The sequence below is a fragment of the Sus scrofa genome, chromosome 6 (assembly GCF_054392235.1).
Source record: "Sus scrofa isolate SSC_HxYL_T2T_F1_AM1 chromosome 6, Sscrofa_HxYL_maternal_Yorkshire_Landrace_v2.0, whole genome shotgun sequence".
Classification (NCBI taxonomy): domain Eukaryota; kingdom Metazoa; phylum Chordata; class Mammalia; order Artiodactyla; family Suidae; genus Sus; species Sus scrofa.
The window spans coordinates 17,018,350-17,037,810 of NC_139388.1; the positions used below are offsets into that span (position 1 = coordinate 17,018,350).

The 19,461-nt window shown below is 46.0% G+C and overlaps 1 protein-coding gene across 1 annotated transcript in view; it reads right to left on the bottom strand.

Annotated features, from left to right (window-relative positions):
• Positions 1-19,461, bottom strand: part of ZFHX3 (zinc finger homeobox 3) — a 996,345-nt gene that overhangs the window by 579,882 nt on the left and 397,002 nt on the right. Inside the window, exon 4 of the mRNA XM_084959702.1 lies at positions 9,905-10,087. The gene's annotated coding sequence lies outside the window, so the exon portion shown is untranslated. The remainder of the gene's footprint in view (positions 1-9,904; positions 10,088-19,461) is intronic.

Sequence of the window (19,461 nt, forward strand, 5' to 3'; positions counted from 1 at the left end):
GCTAATGAAGGAAAGCAGAACTGATCATTACTGGGTGACTTTTATGGGGCAGACACTATGTCAGGTGCTTTATTCAGACTGTCTCATTTAAGATTTGCAATGTGGTAACTATTAGTATTTTCATCAATAGCGAGGGACCTGAGGTTCGGATATCTGCAGTTTGTGGAGGTAAGACAATTGGTGGTTGGCAAAGTTAGGACTGAATCTTTGTGGATGTGACTTTATAACCTTTATTCTTTCCAAAAGTCAATGGGGCCACACATTACACTCCCTTGCTTAATATTTTCCAATCTCTCACATTTCCACCAGGTCAACTAGCAGCTGACCCAACTTTCGATGACTGTGGTGGCCCCTGCCTGGCTTTCTGGCTTTGCATTCTGCTACATAAAGCTAAAAGCGAATTGTCCAAGGCTGGGGTGTTCTCACAAAGACTCAAGGTTTCCTTAGCATCCCACATCTGCCAGCCTTTGCTCTCTGCTCTGTGATTCTTCTTCTTCTTTTTTTTTTTTTTAGCCACATCTGTGGCTGCAAAATTCACCAGGCCAGGGATAACTGAGCCACAGCAGTGACAACACTGAGTTCCCACCCTCTAGGCTATCACAGGTCTGCTGGCAGCTCCTTGTCCACAAAGGGGTTGATACCCTGTATCCACTGATAACTCTATGCTCAGGGCTTCATGCGTGCTTGCCAGGTGGATGAATGGATAGACGGATGGATGAGAAAGAACAGGATGCTTCAAATACATATTTTTCAAATTTTGTATAATATCCCATGTAAGTGATAAGAATGTTATAATTCTTGGTGAATAAGTCACTAAAAGCAGTATTCCTAAAATCCATATCAGATAATATTCAATTGTTTTATGTCAGGGGTTCTCAATCTGGGTGATTTTGGTCCTTCTATCCAGGGGACATTTGGCAATGTCTGGAAACACCGGTTGTCCCAGCTAGGAGGCAGAGGGGTGCTCCTGGCGTCTACTGGGTAGATTCCAGGGTGCTTCTAAACATCCAGCAATGCACAGACAGTCACCCCACCCATAACAAAGATGTCAGTGGTGCCCAAGGCTGAGAAACATTATTTTATTTGACTTAATCATATATCCTTGGAAACCATCAAACTAAATGCTTGTTCATTTTATTCTACCTTAATACAGAGGTAGCCAGACTGAGTTTTGTTGCCTCGAGTTGTCTGAATTTCCAGGGAATGGTAAAATGTTCCTGGGGGTACGCTTCTGGAAAGGTCAGAAGCACTCCAGTTGCCTTCATACTTTGGCTCCGCAGCAATGTTTTTGCACATCCGTGGAATATCAACGGGTCGTTGTCTACAACTCAAACTACATAATGGATCTAGCACATAAATTATTTACCCGGATTTAATGCCAGTGACTGTTTTCTTTGTATTTTTTTCCGTTGCCAGCTAATCTGGCTCGCTGCATTGGAATTTTGGTCATGCCCATTCTCCTTCCGCACTAAATTATCTCCATACGTAGTATAAACAGAACAAGCTTCTGTGTGATACGCTTAACTGTTAATTTACCTAATTAAGCTAATTCAATTAAATCATTTACATCTTTTTGGTATCGCGCCAGTTGATACCACTGCAGAAGTAGGAGGTTTTAGAAGATGATTGTTCGGCAAATGAATGGAAAAAATAATGGAACACAAAATGAAACAACAGCCCAAACCTCCTGGCTTGAAAATTAAATGATACTGAAAAAGTGCTGCTTTCACAGGGTCCTGTGATTAGCTATTTTTCTTAAATCAATTTTCCCTAGAAATTGGTATTTTAACGTAGTCATCATAATTTATTGTGTAAGAGATATTTTAAACACTATTTATATGTTCACATATTTGGTGGGTTTAAGTAATGTGTGCTTGTTCCCACATTAGGATGTGATTAGTAAAATGTTTTGCAGTATTAGTAAGACGTGAACCGAGCAGAATCTTTTGAACAAACCTGCAAAATAATTTTGCTAAATTACATAAATACCTTTAGGATGCATACATCTTTCATTTACAGTCATCATCCAAACATCCCTGTCATCGTGATAAATGAGCAAAAGTAAATGTGAAACATTTTATGCCAATAAAAATCAACAGCAAAAAACCCCAAGAAATTCTAGGCAAAAGAGCCTAAATAAATTGTCATCTTTATAGATCTGCTATAAATCTCCCCTTTGTGTTTGGCTGATAAAGAATTTGCATTTGGGTGGGATTCCAGATGCCCTAGGTTTGTTAATAGGTGGGCCACCATAGTTTTATCTGTCCAGGGTCTCAGCCAGGCAGGGAGGGACCCTGGGCAGGGTGTGGTCTCCTTTCCAGGAGCAGGCACACCCAGGGAGAGGCATTAACAATGCTCCCCCTTGACTTATTCTAGGTAAGGAAAGCTCTAGCTTTGATAGAACTTTAGAAAAGCCATAGATGAAATCAACCCAGATTCCTCCAACTGGAATAATCTCCTGAGTGCATGAGGAAAAACTGGTTAGATCCCAGGACTAATCACAGATAAGCAATAAGACCCACCACCTTCCAGTGGCATATGGAAAACAGTATGGAGGTGCCTCAGGAAACTAAAGGTAGAGCTACCAGATGACACAGAAATCCCACTCTTGGGCATATATCTGGACAAAACTTTCACTGAAAAAGATATATGCACCCCTATATTCACTGCAGCACTATTCACAATAGCTAAGACATGGAAACAACCTAAACGTCCACTGACAGATGAATGGATTAAGAAGATGTGGTATGTATATATATATATATATATATATATATATATATATATATATGTATGTATATAATGGAATATTACTCAGCCATAAAAAAGACAAACTAATGCCATTTGCAGCAACATGGATAGATCCAGAGACTCTCATACTAAGTGAAGTAAGTCAGAAAGAAAAGGCCAAATACCATATGGTATCATTTATTTGTGATCCTATCTAGAAATAACAAACAAACAAAAAACAGAAGCAGGTCATGGCCGAGAAGAGCAGACTTGCGGTTCCCCAGGGGGAAAGGAGAGGAAGTGGGATGGACGGGAATTTGGGGGGTTTTTTGAACGCAAACTGTTGTATTTGGATTGGATGGGCAATGGGATCCTATTGTACAGCAAAGGGAAATGTGTGTGATTGGGTCACTTTGTTGTACAATAGAACTTGATGAAACATTGTAAATCAACTATACTTTAGCAATAATAATAATAATAATAATAATAATAATAATAATAAAAGTGTATTTGCATCAAGTCAGTGATAAAATCTGCCACCTTTCTCAGAATGTCACTCCTTGGTTTGGTGCTATGTGTCTGGAAAGCCATGATGTTTTTAAAGTAGGTGTCTCTATTGTTTTAATTCAAAAGAAATAGTAATCTTAAAATAATAAAGTACTAATGAATACTTAAAAAAGAACATTTCTCCCACCATGATGCAGGGGCAAAAAGGTTATGTATCTTATTTCCCCGAAGCCCTTGCTTTCCACCAATTTCTATTTCAAATCCAAAGATCATTTTTCTCCATTTAGGAAGCACAAGGAGATAATTTATGGAAATAGAATGATGTTTTAAGAAGCAGGCTTGTTTTTTTTTTTTTTTTCTCTTCTCTTTGGAAGATGAGCTCTCAGAGGTTTACCTCTGTGTGACCCTTCAATGGGGCCATGGGTCTTTGCAAAGAGTACCGTAACTTTCTGACAACAGAAATTTGGAGGCTGGCAACCAGATTTCTGATGCCAACCTTCCTCCCACTACTCCTGCCAAACTCATTCTCTCCTTTAGTAAGCATGGTTCTCTGAAAGCAGGTGTCACAGCGTCTATCGACCTCCATGGCCCTGGCACAGTGATTGGCACAGAGAAGACAAAGGCATTAGTGATTTCCTAGTTACCAAAGAGTAGAGACCATTCTTCAATTCAAATCCATCTTCCTACCTGAAACAACATCCCTTTTGAACTTCACAGTAGGTCTGTGGTGCTATGAACCTTCCAGGCACCCAGGCTCAGGGTGGGCATCACATGGCCAAAGCACACCCACATCACCTACCCAGCACTCTCTAGTCCAGGGGGGGCATCACATGGCCAAAGCACACCCACATCACCTAACCAACACTCTTTAGTCCACATCACCTACCCAAAACTCTCTAGTCCTTTTGCAACAGCTTACCTCTGATTCTCAGCAGTCAGGCTCCACCTTCCCTACCATTCCCAATCACCAATGAATACTATGGATTGAAGGAAAGTATAAAATCGGACATTTCTCCAGTCTTCGTTTGTGAGGGCAGCCATGGCAAGGCAGCCTGGGTATCTGAAACAACAGAACTTTTTCTCACAGTTCTGGAGCCTCCAAGCCCAAGATCAGTGTATTAGTAGGGTTCGTGTCTTTGCAGGCCTCTCTTCCTGGCTTGCAGATGGCTGTCTTCTCCCTGTCACCACGTGTCTTCCCTCTGCACCTGTGCCCATGTCCCAACCTCCTCTGACCGGTCTGGGTCGTCATGGGCATCCTATTCACATGTCAGTGACTGGTTTAGCTCTGGTCACATGACCCAGCTCTGACCTTTGTGAGGGGCAAGAACTTCTGCCAGGGGCTTCTGTGAAAGTTTTGCTATTACGAGTTCTAGAAACCCATGCTTCATTTTGCCTCTGGACCATACCAGGTCTCAGTGTGACAACGGGAATTTCTCGCCCCTTCTCAAGGGGACCTGAAGGAGGGGCAAGCTAACCTGAGGAGAGCATTATTCAGAAGAGGCTTAAAAATTCCACCGTGGACATCACGGAACCACAGCATCCACCCATCAGAGAGCAACCCCCACCCTACTGCTTGCTGCTCAACTTGTGAGGGGAGGCGGTACTTTTTACTAATTGAAGCCAGTTCAACAGACATTTTTATCACTTTGATCCAAAGACATTCCAACTAATAGAATGGCTTTGGGCCACCTGCTAGTCACTCACTAGTCACTCAGTGGCTTGGTGTCCTTACTTGTAAAGAGATATAATAATAGACATAGTAATGCTTACCCGCCTGAATTACTGTGTAACTTGAGTGTGATGGGTCCCGTACATAAAGCACTCAGCACAGTGCTTTGCACAAAGACAGTGCTCAATAAACACGTTCCCTTTTGGGGGGCCTCCGGACCCTTGGACACTGCTCTTTTCTCATACTTCCCACATACGTGCTCATAGGCCCAACGATTTGAGCTGCCAATGATATTTTTGTATACAGATTTATAATCAAATCCTCCAAGGTGGCTTGCTATTTCCAGGAACTCTGTGACCAGCTTATTTGTCAAGGAGTGTGAACTATGGACCAGGAATCCATCATCCTTTTCCTTTAGCCAAAAATGTATACAATTCTGTAGGAATCTCCTTTTCCTGAAATTGGTTCACTGGCCTGGACGTTCTTCTCTGCAGCTTTCCTCACCACGACACACTGATGGTGGCCTCAAAACTGGGCTTTCAGGACGGTGTGCTTGGGGTTTCTCCCCCTGCCTCGTACCCCCTCCTACCCAGCCTGCCTGCCTCACGGCTCCTAACAGAGAGCTTCCAGCAGTAATGATGAATGAGTGCTTCCTGAACAAGTGCTGGGCTGTAGGGACCACTGTTACAAAGGCTAAGGACAGGAGGATGGACAGGGAGATGCTGAGGAAGCGTATTTCTGGGAATTGACCTTGGGCTCAGCTGCCCACTCAGAAGATGGCTGGGATGCATGCCCATGCCAGGGCCACTTGGGGGCGCCCAGAAGGCCCAGCCTGGATGGAATGTCATATGTGAATAGACATGTTCCTCCCACACCTAGCAAGTTACGAACCGCCTGATCCGTGCCAGGCACAATGCCCCAAGTTTTATGAGCTCATTTACTTGACGCGCTTCTAAGGCTAGGAAGCCCATTTTATAGAGGGAGACACTGAGGCTGCAATAGGGCAAGTGACTTGCCCAAGGCCCTATAGCTGATGAGTGAGAAAGCCACAACCAAACCAGAGCCCATGTTTTTACGGCTGGGAGTCAAATGGTTTGAGGGCCGTCCCACCGTCAGGATGTGCAGGAGGAGGCAAGGGCATGGTAGAGTTTGGTCATCCTGGTGAATACCCTCCTGTGGGTGATTTAACAAAAGCAGCAACAGAGGAAGAGGCACACTCACCACTCCCAGCATGGCCCTGAGACAATCACAGAGAGCCTGGCTCAGTTTATCCATCAGAAACAGGAGCATATGACCATCAGCCTTATCTGCTCTTGAGATCACTGCCCAAATCAGATGGGCAAAGAGCTATCAAAGTATCGCCAGTGTCATTAGCAGTCTCTAGTCCCAGATTAAGGAACAGCATCTTGGTCATTCTCAGCTCATAGTAGGTGTTCAATAAATGAGAAATCAAGTCAAGCAAAACAGAACCTACTTCTTTATTTCTTCTTAAGAAAATGTTTCTGCTTCTCACCCATCAGCTGTGATTCTCTTCTTTCCACTTTTCCTTCTTTCTTTCTTTTATTTCCCATCCCCCTCCTTGGTTCCAGCCAGCACATAGCATTCACCCCTGGTCCCGGGCTGGTCACACCTCAGTGGGTACTAACAGGCTAGTCCCAGCTGGTGTGCAGTGGGCCGCCCACCAGCCCTGGGCAGCCTGGCTGTGATGGCCAGAGGTGGGCTGTTGACAAATGGGCTCTCTGTGCCTGTGACCTGGGGGGGCCAATTAATCACCGGGAGGCGCTCTTTCTGCATATGGATGGCTCAGAGCATCCCTGACTTTCCCTTAGGGGCAAGGAACCCAAAGCTTTGGGTGAGGATTTTCTTTTTCTTTTGGCAAACCTAGAGAAGCATGAAGCCAGAGTGGGGTAGAGTTTGAAACAGACAGAATCCAGGAGAGAAAAAGATAAGTCAAAAACTAAACGGGAGTATGAAGGGTGATGAAGTCTTAGCTAGACGGTGGCTGTCCTGTCTGGCCTTACGAAATCACATTCACAGCACCAGTAAAGAATGCGGATCAGAATTATGAAAACTATCCTTACTGGGAAAGAGTTTGAATAGAGCTATGTAGCCACAAGCATCCATGAACGTCTTCAAGTCACATCCACAGGGTGTGTGTGTGTGAGAGAGAGAGAGAGCCACTCATGGGCACCTATATTGATGAAGAAATATGTGTGTGGGGGATGTTTGCAGGAAAAAAATATATGACTCTGCTGCATGAGTTGCATATAAACCAACGCACTCTTGGGAGGCACTCGTTATGTCTGTTTTTATCACAGAACGTAAATGTGAAGAAAGAGGTCACAGAGTACTCGAGAGATACACCTTGAAGATTTTCTCTGTATCCTCAAAAAGCACCTGAATCTGCTGCACGTGAGATCTCAGGGACATCCGAGGCAGCGGGTGCCTTTCTCGTCCCCGTGTTCTGCCCACATGCATAAAGATGTCAGCGTGTTGATGATTCTGATTAGACTTTTAGTGTAATTTACGGGGTCCAGCCATTGTGCCTGGGTGTCTGGCCTGCACTCGCTGCCCTGACGATGCCATTTTTAAAATGTCAGCTCGGCCGTGATTCACGGCTGATGCTAGTGACATTGCTGCTGACCTGAAAGAGTTAGGCAGCAATATTTAATTAAAGAAAGAAAGAACCAGCCTAAGGAAAGTCGAGGGCAAAACCGAAAAGGACCAAATTCATCTCTGGGAGGATCAACATCTCCTAACGGGAAAGAGGCACCCAGAGTCCAGTGTATTTTCATCCGTTCGAGGCTCTGACTGTCCACCTTCACTGGGAGAGGTAAGGTCATCCTTGATGAGGGAGACAACTCCTTAATCCTGCTGCCATCATTCCACTGGCTCCCATTCTGTGTCCCTTCATGGATTCCCTGGAGGATCGGGCCATCACTTTTGGCCTTTGCCACATAGGGATCAGCCTGCCTGCGGTCCAGCCCACTGCCCACAGGAGCCCTGCTCTTCTCAGCTTGCAAAAGGCCATGTGCCCTCCTGAGCTCCCAGGTCCAGGATACTGTACAGACCTCAGGGTGACCTGGACACTGTGGCACATGCATTCTGCTTGTTGGGAGCATAAATCCAGAAATCCCCAACCCCTGCAACAGGATCCACATACTAGCACTGGGAACAAAGGGGTACCCCAGGCTTTGCGTAACACTTAAGCAGGAGAACAATGATCCATTAACACTCACACTCATACTCATACATAGGAAGACACTCATGTCCACATGCCTTAGCTGGGAAGCCTAATAAGCCAGTCCCATTTCCAGAAGTGGAAAGGCAAAATTTTGCATTAACAGGAGGGCAGTGAGCTGAGGTTTGAGAACTAGGGCCAGCCTTTGTCCAGGCCTAGGGGAGCCAGGCTATTGTCTGCCAGGCTCCCCTTCCCCAGTGACCCCAGGGTCAGGGGCACACATGCCGGCCTTGAACTCTCCGTCTGTCTCCCCCACCATATTAATTACTATTCCCTTTGGCCAGGCTAAGAAAACAGCCTCAACTGCATTAGTGCTAATTAAGAAGAGTGAGCTCGCCACCCTGGCAGCTTTCCTCCATCCGTTTAGGCCAGAAACGGGCCCTGACAATCTTATTACCCAAGAAGGAGATACCTCCCTCCTCCTCCCTGATTAGGGCAGGGGGAACACATGACACCCTCTGACCCCCAACAGTGAATTCGCCTCTTTCATTATGAATGCATCTGCCCCCAGCAACCAGTGACAGCCCGGGTCAGGCAGACATGCAGGGCAGGGGAACGGCGATGTTTCGTTAAGCCAAGGGGAGGTAGCAGAGCAAATGGGGGGTCATGTCCATTTCTGACTCCATCTGTTGCCTCTTCCTTGCTCACCCACCATAAATAAAGTCATAGATAGACAGACAGACAGACTAGATGTGGGTCCCCTATAGCTCCCACGCTCTCCACTTAAAGCCACAAGCTTATGACCGGCTCATGAGAGAATCCCGCGCTCCTGAAGCACTCGGGCCCCGCGTCAGGTCTGAAGACAGCTAATGATTATTCCCGCGGTCCTCTGCAGCGTGGCCACCCTGCCATCCCCGCCGTCCTTAAGGGTGACACTGGCCTCCATCCTGACTCCGGGCACTGTGTGCTCCGAGTCAGCCATCACAAGGTCGTCATTTACCTTCTAAAGGACACGTGGGTGTGCCACTTGCCTGGTTCACCAAACACCCAGCTGCTCCCTCCTTCTGCAGAAGGAAACTCCTTAGCACGGATTTCAGGCCCTTGACAACCCAGACACGCCTTCATTCTGTTCTCATCATTTGTCAATCACCCGACACTTGGGTGGCCCTTTCCTTCAGTCACCCAACCTGGGGTAGCAATTATCCCCATCAGTATCCAACAGAGAGAGCCACAGAAGCTCATGAGATCCAGGAGGACAGAGTTTCTTCCAAAGCCAGTGCTAGGAGAGTGAGGCTAATGGGGAGCCCAGCCTCGACCCAACCCCACCACCCACAAAACGGGCCAAAAGGTAGTTACTCCTCACCTCCTGTTTACCGTTGTCATTTGGAAATAAAGACATTCAGCCCAGCACCCCCCAGCACTATATATGTGTGTGTGTGTGTGTGTGTGTGTCTGTGTGTATATATGTAAATTTAAATGTAAAATTGGCCATATTTCAAATGCCCATAACTAATTAAAATTAGAAGGTCAAAAACACCAAAAAAGAAAACCCCAGGGCAGTCCACACCCTAAGTTGGTTACTGTGCTCCCCAATCTAGCATGATCCCCGCAGGGCCCTGAATAAACCAAGCATCCTCACCCCTCTGTGATTGCTCCCCAATCCGTCTTGTCCGTCCTGTGTTAACTGGTAAGCGCCTTCGCATCCACTATCAACTTAACTCAGTACCAAGCTGCCACTGGCCCAGGGTTGCCAGGTGTCCCTGGATATCTAGTACAATTTGAATTTCAGCTAACAAAGAATAATTTTAAAGACTAACCTGGAGTTCCTGTCATGGCGCAGCGGAAATGAATCCAACTCATATCCATGATGATGTGGGTTTGATCCTTGGCCTCACTCAATGAGTCAAGGATCTGGCGTTGCTGTGAGCTGTCGTATAAGCCAGCAGCTGCAGTTCCAATTCGACCCCATCCTGGGAACCTCTATGTGCCATGAGTGTGGCCTTAAAAAAAAAAAAAAAAAAGACTCATCTTTATGTGTGCGTGTACCCTAAATATTGCCTGGAACATGCTTTTTACACTAAATGGTATTCACTGTTAGCTAAAATGTTGATTTAACTGAGTGTCCTTTATTTTATCTGTTCAATCTGGCAGTTCCACTTTGGTTACAGGGTACCTACCCTCTATTCTTTCCAGGCTCCCACTTGTCCTAGGTGCTGGGGATACAGCAGGAAACAAAATGGACCCAAAAAACCAAAGCCAAGCTGCCACACTCCTTTCTGCTTGTAACTTATGTTCTTCAGAGAGAATCAAGTGTTCGGTCTTCTACTCCAACATCAAAGATGCTCAAGAACCAAACCTGAAGTGGGCATAAGGAAACTGGTGGCTTGACCACCTGCCACTTGCAAGGTGATATCATCTCCGTCTCACAAGTGAGGAGGCTGGGTCAGGGGTGCCGTTGATGTGAGGTGATGCATGTGGGTCTGGTTCTAGGACAATGTCTGCCATGAGGGGGTGGAAATACACTGTGAGGTGACCCTTGGTACTAACCTTTAATTGTTTACATTTTTACAACCCCCTTAGTCCAAAAAATGGGAAGGGATGACACACTATTTTTGTATATCTGGGAATAAGCACATTGTTGGTACATGGTAGGGATTCAATGGGCCAGTTGAATGGGTTCTGTTATAGCTGTTTTAGAACACGAGGAGGCATAGATTTTGGACTGCTTCTACACAAGCAAAGACAAGTGGAAATTTGAAGAAAGAAGGCCAAATACCTTGGTGCAGAGAAAGTGTGGGCTTCCTTTTAGCATCAGTGATGCAGTGTGTGTATCACCCCAAGTAGATAGTAACAGAAATTCACATTCCCTTTTTTACAGCTATTGTCTAAGGCAGCTTGCTTCCAGGGATGGTGGTACAGAGATACCCTTAAAAATAAAGTACCTTCCTCTTTAGGCTTTTTTTTCGGTAAACATTTCCTGATTATAAAAGCAATGAGTAAAATAGAGAAAAGTTACAAAATGCCCAAAACTCACCCACAAAACCACGACTCAGAGATAGCCTCCATCAACATTTGGTGTATTCCCCTATTTTTTTTTATTACACGGGTTATATATACGTCTCCCCTTCAGTTACATACCTACACATATGCAATAATTTGAGATCCTAGTCTATGTGACCTTTGCCTATGGATTCTTTCATTCCATAACCTTCAAAAGCATTCATATTCTTAGAAAAGCAAGAACTTCACAAGCCTCATAATAGTCCATATAGATAGAAATCCGGAAATGCTTTATTATTTATAAATCCAATTACTCATTGTTAGATTTCGTTCATCCCAGTTTCTTTCGATTATTTAGAAAAATGTGTGGAGCATCTTTCATATATAATTCCATGATTTAGTTCCCTGGGAGAGAAAATCCTAGAAGAGAGACACACAGAGCACCTGATCTCTAAGGGTTCAGGAGACACCGGACAGTCTTGATATGACAAGCTGGGACCCTCAGTGGTGTCAGTGGAGATGGTTTTTCACATAGGAAGGAGCTACTAGACCTTGGAATCCTAATCTCGTCTCTAAGAGTCTCCCCCAGTTAGCAGGAGGGAGGTTGAGGTTTGATTTTTATGAAGGTAGCTAGTAGGCTTCCTGACACCAAGAGGTGGCTAAGAATCGCTGAGCTGGTCATAGGTTACCTTGTGTAGTTGCGAAACTCACCGTTAAAATCAAAACATATCTCTGCCTAGGTTTGGATGAAGAGTCCCATCCAAATGCAAGAAAATGGAGTCTGATGGTCTTTAAACTTGAAAAAGAAAAAAAAAAAAAGAAGAACAAACCCTCAGAATCCTTTCTTTAAAAAGGTTGATACTAGGGATAGCAAAATAGGGTTCATATGCATTACGCTCCAGTTCTGATAGTTACAGTCCTCTTTTTTAAAGATCCCGGCCTTGGCCTTGGCCTTGGGGTCCTCATCATAGCAGTTTAGGTAGCCAGTATTAGTCGACTGGAATTAGCATGTAGTCTACTTTACAGCCTGGACACAGAGATACATACCATAAAACACATGAGTTCGAGTGAGATGGTTCATGAAGGGCTAAGGAATCCAGAGCCCTAACCACTTCCTACCCTCAGGAAAGACTGTTCATCGTGATCGTTGTACAACTAGAAATGTAATACAATTCACTGAGTAATTAAAAAAAAAAAAAACAGAAAGAAAAGAAAAGACTGTTCAGAGCTGGGCGTAATGGTCACTGATCTAGCCTCTCTGTTCCAAATCCCTCTGAATCTCTCTGAATTCTAGCATTTCAAGAGTCTCGCACCCTGTTATTCACATAATGTGAGAGAGATCATTTTCCATATAAAAGATCTCATTTGACACTCTGCCCCCTTTGCCGTATGATTCCTGGTCTGGATCGAGGTGTGACCAGAAGATGTGCGAGGCCCACCCACCACGCACGGCCTTCACACCATCAGCAATGGGAACTGAGCAGCAAAAAAAGATTTTTGATACAAGATTGTCTTGGATGGAATCATTCTTTTGATTTTTTTTTTTCTTCCTTCCATTTTGGGCTCTAAGATGCTACATGAGGCTTTGGCCAGACATAGCTCTCCCAGGTGACCCACTTCTCGTTAAAAAGGCAGATCGGGGAGCTCTTGTTGTGGCTCAGTGGTGATGAATGTGACTAGTATTCATGAGGTTGTGGGTTCGATCCCTGGCCTGGATCAGTGGCTTAAGGATCCGGCACTGTCATGAGCTGCAGTGTAGGTCACAGACGCAGCTTGGATCTGCTGTAGCTATGGCTGTGGCATAGGCTGGCGGTTACAGCTCCGTTTTGACCCCTAGCCTGGGAACCTCCATATGCTGCAGGTGCAGCCCTTAAAAGAAAAAAAATTGTAGATCATTGTTGTACCAACAATCCTGATGGAGAGGATGGGTCACTTTACTGGTGACGGTCAAGACGGAGTCCTGCGGAGACTCACACCTGGGCAAGCCATCAGGAGGGAGAGGCGGGGGGCCCTGCCACTGGCCTGTGAGCCCTGTCATGCCCCTGGGTCCCTCTCCTTCTTCCTGGAGACATGGACCAGGCAGGGCCACTTCCACAGCTCAAGGGTCTCCATGGAGCTGAGCATCTAGGCAGGTCAGGGCCATGGCCATGGAGCTGCCACTGGGTATTACTATCATTCCAGACAGCAGCACGTCCCCTGAAAAGAGAGATTTCAAACCCCACAAGCTCAGCCCTCCATTCCCTTGTTCTCCCAGCCTTATAAAAATAGAAAGAACACATGTTCCCATTAGTCACTTGCTTGAGGGTTGCTGTGGGGTATATGCAAGCAGCCTGTACACTGGAACCAAATTTGAATATCATTTGCATCTTTCAGGTAGACAATGGATACTGCATCAAACACCATCAAGCAGCCCCCCACCCCGCCCCCTCCTCCTCGGCAAGGCACGGAGTGAGGCAGACCAGATGACATTTCCTGGGAACAAGGCTTCTCGGCTGTGTGTTTTCACGTCCATTGACTTGATCAGGCCCCTCCCGGTGACCGGCAGAGGCCCACCCCAGCTGGAGAGGCATTCTGAGAGGCTTTTAATTAAACCTCTGCTTGCCAAGAGTGGTTTGCATATGCACAGGAGGGCCGGCACTCCTGGGGGAGCCATAAAGCCAGACGTTTCCTTTGCCTCTGTGTGTCCTTAACTCTCTGAGGTCGAGGAGCAGAAGTGTGCCCAGGGCTGGCGAGCCCTATCCAAGAGCATCTGCAGCCGGGCTGCGTGGCACACACTGTCTTTGCCAGCCCGTGGAGTCCGGGCCCCCTTGGTACCTGTGAGACTCCCAGGACAGCAGCGCTCAGGGGCAAAGCAGGAGAGGACAGGGTGGCTCGGGGGCAGCGGGGGGCGGGGGAGGTTAGGTCACAGCCCAGCCAGAAGGAGGAAGACTGAAAAAGCCTCCAGACCCCACAAGTGGCTTGGTTATTGACCTGCACTTCCCTTCTGGGAGGGCAGCCGGCTCAGAGAGCAGGAGGCGTTCTTTGTGGCTTTGACCTGCCTTGACCTGACCTTTGTAACTCTATCAGGACTAGTGGTCAGTAGTTATCAACTGTCAATAAACCGCCAAAACACACACTTTAATTCAGAATACGGGGAGGCCCATCTATTTGTGGATCGATCTTGGCCTTGCAAGTTGACAAAATGCAGAGTCCCTTGCCTTCTTATCCTAATATTGAAAATATGTGCAGCGACAAATTGAATGATCTACACCTCTCGCGCCCCACTCCTGGGGCCCTCAGTAAATACAAGACGATTGATTGAGATAAAAGCTGAAGGGGAGGGCTGTGGGGTCCCTTTATGGAAACCAGGGCCATGGAACCACTGGCTAGAGGGCTAATTAGTGCATCTCATCAAATTTATCTACTCAAACCCTATGAAAACAGGGCTGGGCTCCCCTGCCCCAACCCCGCCCTGTTTTCATCTGGGTAATTTAAAATCCATTTGCATGCATTTGAATATTGGAGGCAAAAACAGGTTGGAAGGGGGGCTTCATGATCCATTTTAATGACGATACTATACTTGGAGTCCTTGGATTCTTGCCAATTCCTTTCCACATGACCTTGGGCTGTGCTGATGTGTCTGGGGTTTTATAACTTTCTTTTTTTTTTGGCTTTTTAGGACTTTTTAGGACTTTTAGGACTTTTTAGGACTTGAGGTATATGGAGGTTCCCAGGCTAGGGGTCAAATAGGAGCTGTAGCTGTCCTACGCCTATGCCCACAGCCACTGGGGATCCAAGCTGCACTGCGACCTACACCACAGCCCACAGCAGCACTGAGTCCTTAACCCACTGAGGGAGACCAGGGATTGAAAGTGGGTGCCCATGGATACTAGTCAGGTTCATTACCACTGAGCCACAACGGGACTTCGGGTTTTGTAATTTCTTCTCCTTCTCCTGCTCCAAGGAAGCAGTAATATGGTGTTGAACATGGTCAGATCAGATAATCAGTGTTGATATCAAGATGCAGAGGGGGAGGCTGGAGGACTGGGCCGGCCTCTGCTCTCCAGGTATTGGGGCTGTGTTGGAGACACAAGGTGAAGGATTTCAGCTGGCCCTGCTGCACAGACCGTGTGCCTCCAATAGGCTGGCCATTCCAACTGGGCAAACACAGAGTCTGGCTGACACTTTCCCCCTTTTTTTTTTAAGGCCACACTCGTGGCCTATGGAAGTTCCCAGACTAGAGGCTGGATCAGAATAGCCGCCGACCTGTGCCACAGCCACAGCCACTGCCACTGCCGTGCAGGATCTGAGCCATGTCTGTGACCTACACCACAGCTCATGGCAATGCTGAATCCTTAACCCACCCACTGAACAAGGCCAGGAATCAAACCCGCATCCTCATGGCTATCAGTCAGGTTCATAACTGGCACTGAGCCACAATGGGAACTTCTGGCTGACACTTTCTGGTAAGTTGGCAGCGTGGCTATTTCAGTCATCTGTAAGATGCAGATAAGACTCATCCCCCTCTTCTTAGAGTTGTGATGGGAGTTAAGCGAGTGGCTCTATGTGAAATGCTTGGGACAGGGATAGGACTCAGTATGTGGGTGGCTAGTATGAGAGAGGTTATTTGTGTCACTGGGATCACAGGTTCATCCTCCCTGTGAAGCTGGTTGGCCCGCTGGCACACAGTCAGGTTCCTGGTGCACAGAAGTGGGACCTGTGTTTTCTTGTGTCACGGGTGCTGGAAGGCTTGCAGGATTTCTCAGTCTCTGTACCACGGATATTTCCAATCAGGTCGTTCTTTGGTGGGGCAGGGGAACAGTCTTTTAAACTGCAGCATTTGTGCCCTCTACCCATCAGAGGCCAGCAGCACTCCCTTCCCTACAGGGGTGACAGCCCAAAATACCTCCAGGCATTGTCAAATGTCCCTGAAGGGCAAAACTGTGCCAGATGAGAAGCAGACAGGTAAACGCCTAGTCGTGGGCTACACCCCTAGGCTTCTGCCCCGCTGCTATCAAAGAATCTCTGCCTGAGCTTAAGTCTCTGGGATGCTAGGTGGGTTCTCTCAGGTCCTCATGAATGAGTGGCTGCAGCTGCTGTAAGAATCTGCCATCTGCCTTGTGGGTGGGCCGTTCTGGCCAGTCGATGACATCAGTTGCTGATGCCTGGGTGGGTCCTGCCAACCCTGAGGGTGTGCCCAGCACCCATGTTCACACCGGGTGTATCTGCTGTTGCTTCCCAAATGGGTCGTGAGTCCTCCCATGGCCCAGCCTGCTGGGCGATGACTGTCCACTGCCACCAGCCTCAGGGCCCCACAGGCCTGGCTGACTATGTCCTCTGAGGCTGTCGATGCAGCAAAGCCGGGTGATACCCTGGCTGAGGCGAGGGGAACAGACCCCTCCTCGTTTGTGCTCATGTGCCTGTTGACGGACACCAAAGCCATCCAACTCTCTTTCTGGAGGTGGCACAGAGCTTCACTGAAAACGGGTTCTTACAGAGCCTTGGGGAGTCTGGCCTGAAGTATATGTCCCAGGGCCCTTGCATCTGCTGAGTTCCAAACTGTGCTACTCTTATCTCCCCTCCCCCACCCCGCCTTGCTCAGATGCCTCTTCATTCCTTCAAGCGGCTCTGGCTTCTCTAAGACTAAGGCTTTCTCAGTCTCTTGACCAAACATCCTCTGGAGAAGCCTGGAATCTACCAGCCACCTGACATGGTCAACTGGAAGCACCACTCCAGAAAAATCACTTGGCTTCTTCTGAGTAACAGAAACTTCATTTTGAAATAATACCTTATTTTGCAGATGAAAAAACTTAGGGCCAGAGAGACTGAATGACTAGTTCAAGGTCACATAATTAACCAGTAACAAGAGCAAGAACAAGACACTCAATTCCCTTCCTGGATACCATCATTAATTTGCAAACCACACAAAATTTAGAAATTGATGCATTAATTTTAGGAAAGGGGTTTTGCACAAAAGTTCCTCTTTATCTGGCCTGGGGTGGAGGGGTTTTCAGGTCTGAATATGGTGGGAAATCAAAGCTTATGCCTTCAAGCACCAAATTATTGTTTTCACTTAAAGTGCTGTGATAAAATACTTCTAAAATATATTAAGAAAACACAAAAGATTTTTAACCTCCATAGTAATTGTGTGTGCATTTTACGTCATACCATTTTTTTTTCTGTAGAATGCTCCCCCACCACCATTATTTTGACTTTTCAATTTTGTTCTAAGTAGCTAATATTACTGGATACAATTTTTGAATAAATGAGATAGTCTATTATTAGCATTTTCACCAAGAAATCTATGCTTACCAGTTTTTAGGTAAAACTGCTTCCAAGTGGAAAATATTAATCAAAAGAAAGTCAGATCTTACTATTTCCTAGGTGTGCTCTATTTGCAATTTAACACTAAGGGTTCATGCCTATTACTTTTTCAAAATATTTGCAGACCAAAGTGGTCCCTGCAAATTTTCCGTAGTCTTTCTCACTTCTATATTTCTTTCTTAAACCAATGGGCACCAAAGAAAGCTGTTTCAGGCTTTCTAAGGGCAAGATTCTCTTTTACCCTGAATGTTCAACTTTTTATTGGCTTCTTTTTCTTGAGTCAGATGGTCTAACAGAACTTGATTTGAATGACAGGTGGTTCTGGGATTGCCCTAAACCTAAGAAATGACGAGTGTAGGATGGTCAGTTTTATATCTAAGGCAGAGGCGTGTCAGAAGAGTTTTTGCCTAAATCTGTGGTGCCACTTTATTGCTCTCTCCTATGCCTGCAACTCTCAGCTCCAGAGAATTCCAGCTTATCAAGAAAAATTATAGAATAAGACTTGATGATATTATCACAAAGTCAGATTAACAACAAATGGGGGTAGGAACAACAAATCAGGGGAAACAAACAATGGATCTTCCCTGGGAAAGATGTTTTCCCTGCAGAGGGAAAGATGCTGAGAATGTGCTCCGTGGGATAAGTCCATCATTACTATGCACTCGTAATGGCTCAAAGGCAGTCCTGGCCATTTAAAGCCACAAAAATCATGAGAGAAGAGGGTGTGAAGCAAATTACAAAATAAACATAAGTAAATAAAAGAAATAATATTCAAATGTATTTTAAGTCTTAGTGGATTAGTAAGAGTTTATGTTGAAAGGAAGAAATAATAATATCTAAGGAACCTCGTATTATTCATTGCTGCATTGCCTCTGAGTTGCAAAAAATTCAGGAATTAAAAAAAAATTCCTGAGTTATAAAGTAGAAAAATACTGATGCATCAATGATAACCCTTAATTATGATTACGCCATTTGTATTACATTAGCATGTTCAGAAACTCAACTTCTCTCCCTATTTCGACCTCCCTATGGAAAATTTGAAAAGAAAATATGTGGCAATGATGACAACAACTGCTTCACGAACGTCCTGGGTACAGAAACTTCCTACCTGCCTAGAGCGAGATGGTGTTTTCCACTCAGGAGGAAATAAGAGTCACAAACAGCCAAGGGAGTGGCAGCCAGGCTCAGAGACAAAGTGACAGAGGCCCAGGGCGGAGAAACCAGTGGCTATTTGCCGAGGCTAGTGTGACTTTGTGAGCAACAGAACGCCAGCAAGGAGGAGAGATGGGGATGCAGACAAGAGAGGCAGGTCTGCTTTCTACCGTCAGAGGATGTAACCTCAGGGGCTCTCGCGCTCCTCTCAAAACCGAAGGAAAAGAATGGAATCTAGCTTTCTCATCCTTGGCCAAGTCTCTGAGGGTCTACAATCTGCAGTAGAGGCAGGGTAAGAAATCCATCAGCTTCCTTCTTTGCCAGAAAGTTTAAAAAGTCAGTCAGCAGAAGGGCATTGCTGACCAGGCTCTTTGGTTCAACCTACTGCTCCATGATTAAATGCCGTTTGGAATATTAAAAGGACCACCTGGGAGATGAATTAGTGGCTCTGTTTCTCGTGCCAGCTCTGTTCATCTCACCTGACTACCTTTGAGCGCAGCGTGCTACTGGAGCTGACCTTCATCTTGAAATGGTGAATGTTAGGAATTTCTGGGTGATAGAATGCACCAACTGGGGCATTTGGATTTTTTCCTCCTGCCTGTGTGCAACTGAATGCAAAATGCATAGGTATGCCGGAGGGAATCTGCCGAGCTACTCCCCGGTATTACATTACTTCAATCCCCGTGTGATGTACAGAAAGTGAGCTGCAATTATACAATTAGACTGAATATACACTTTTCCCATTAGTGTTTATTTTTGTCACCAGTCATGCTGCTTACTGGAAAATGAAGGCCATTAGTCTACGTGGCTCATCTGTCCTTCCCCCTTTGAAGACATTTTGCTGATCTGCTTTGATTTTTTTTAGCAGCCTGCTGATTCTTCTTGTTAAGGATGCTTCTCGGAGTATGAGGGGCTCAGA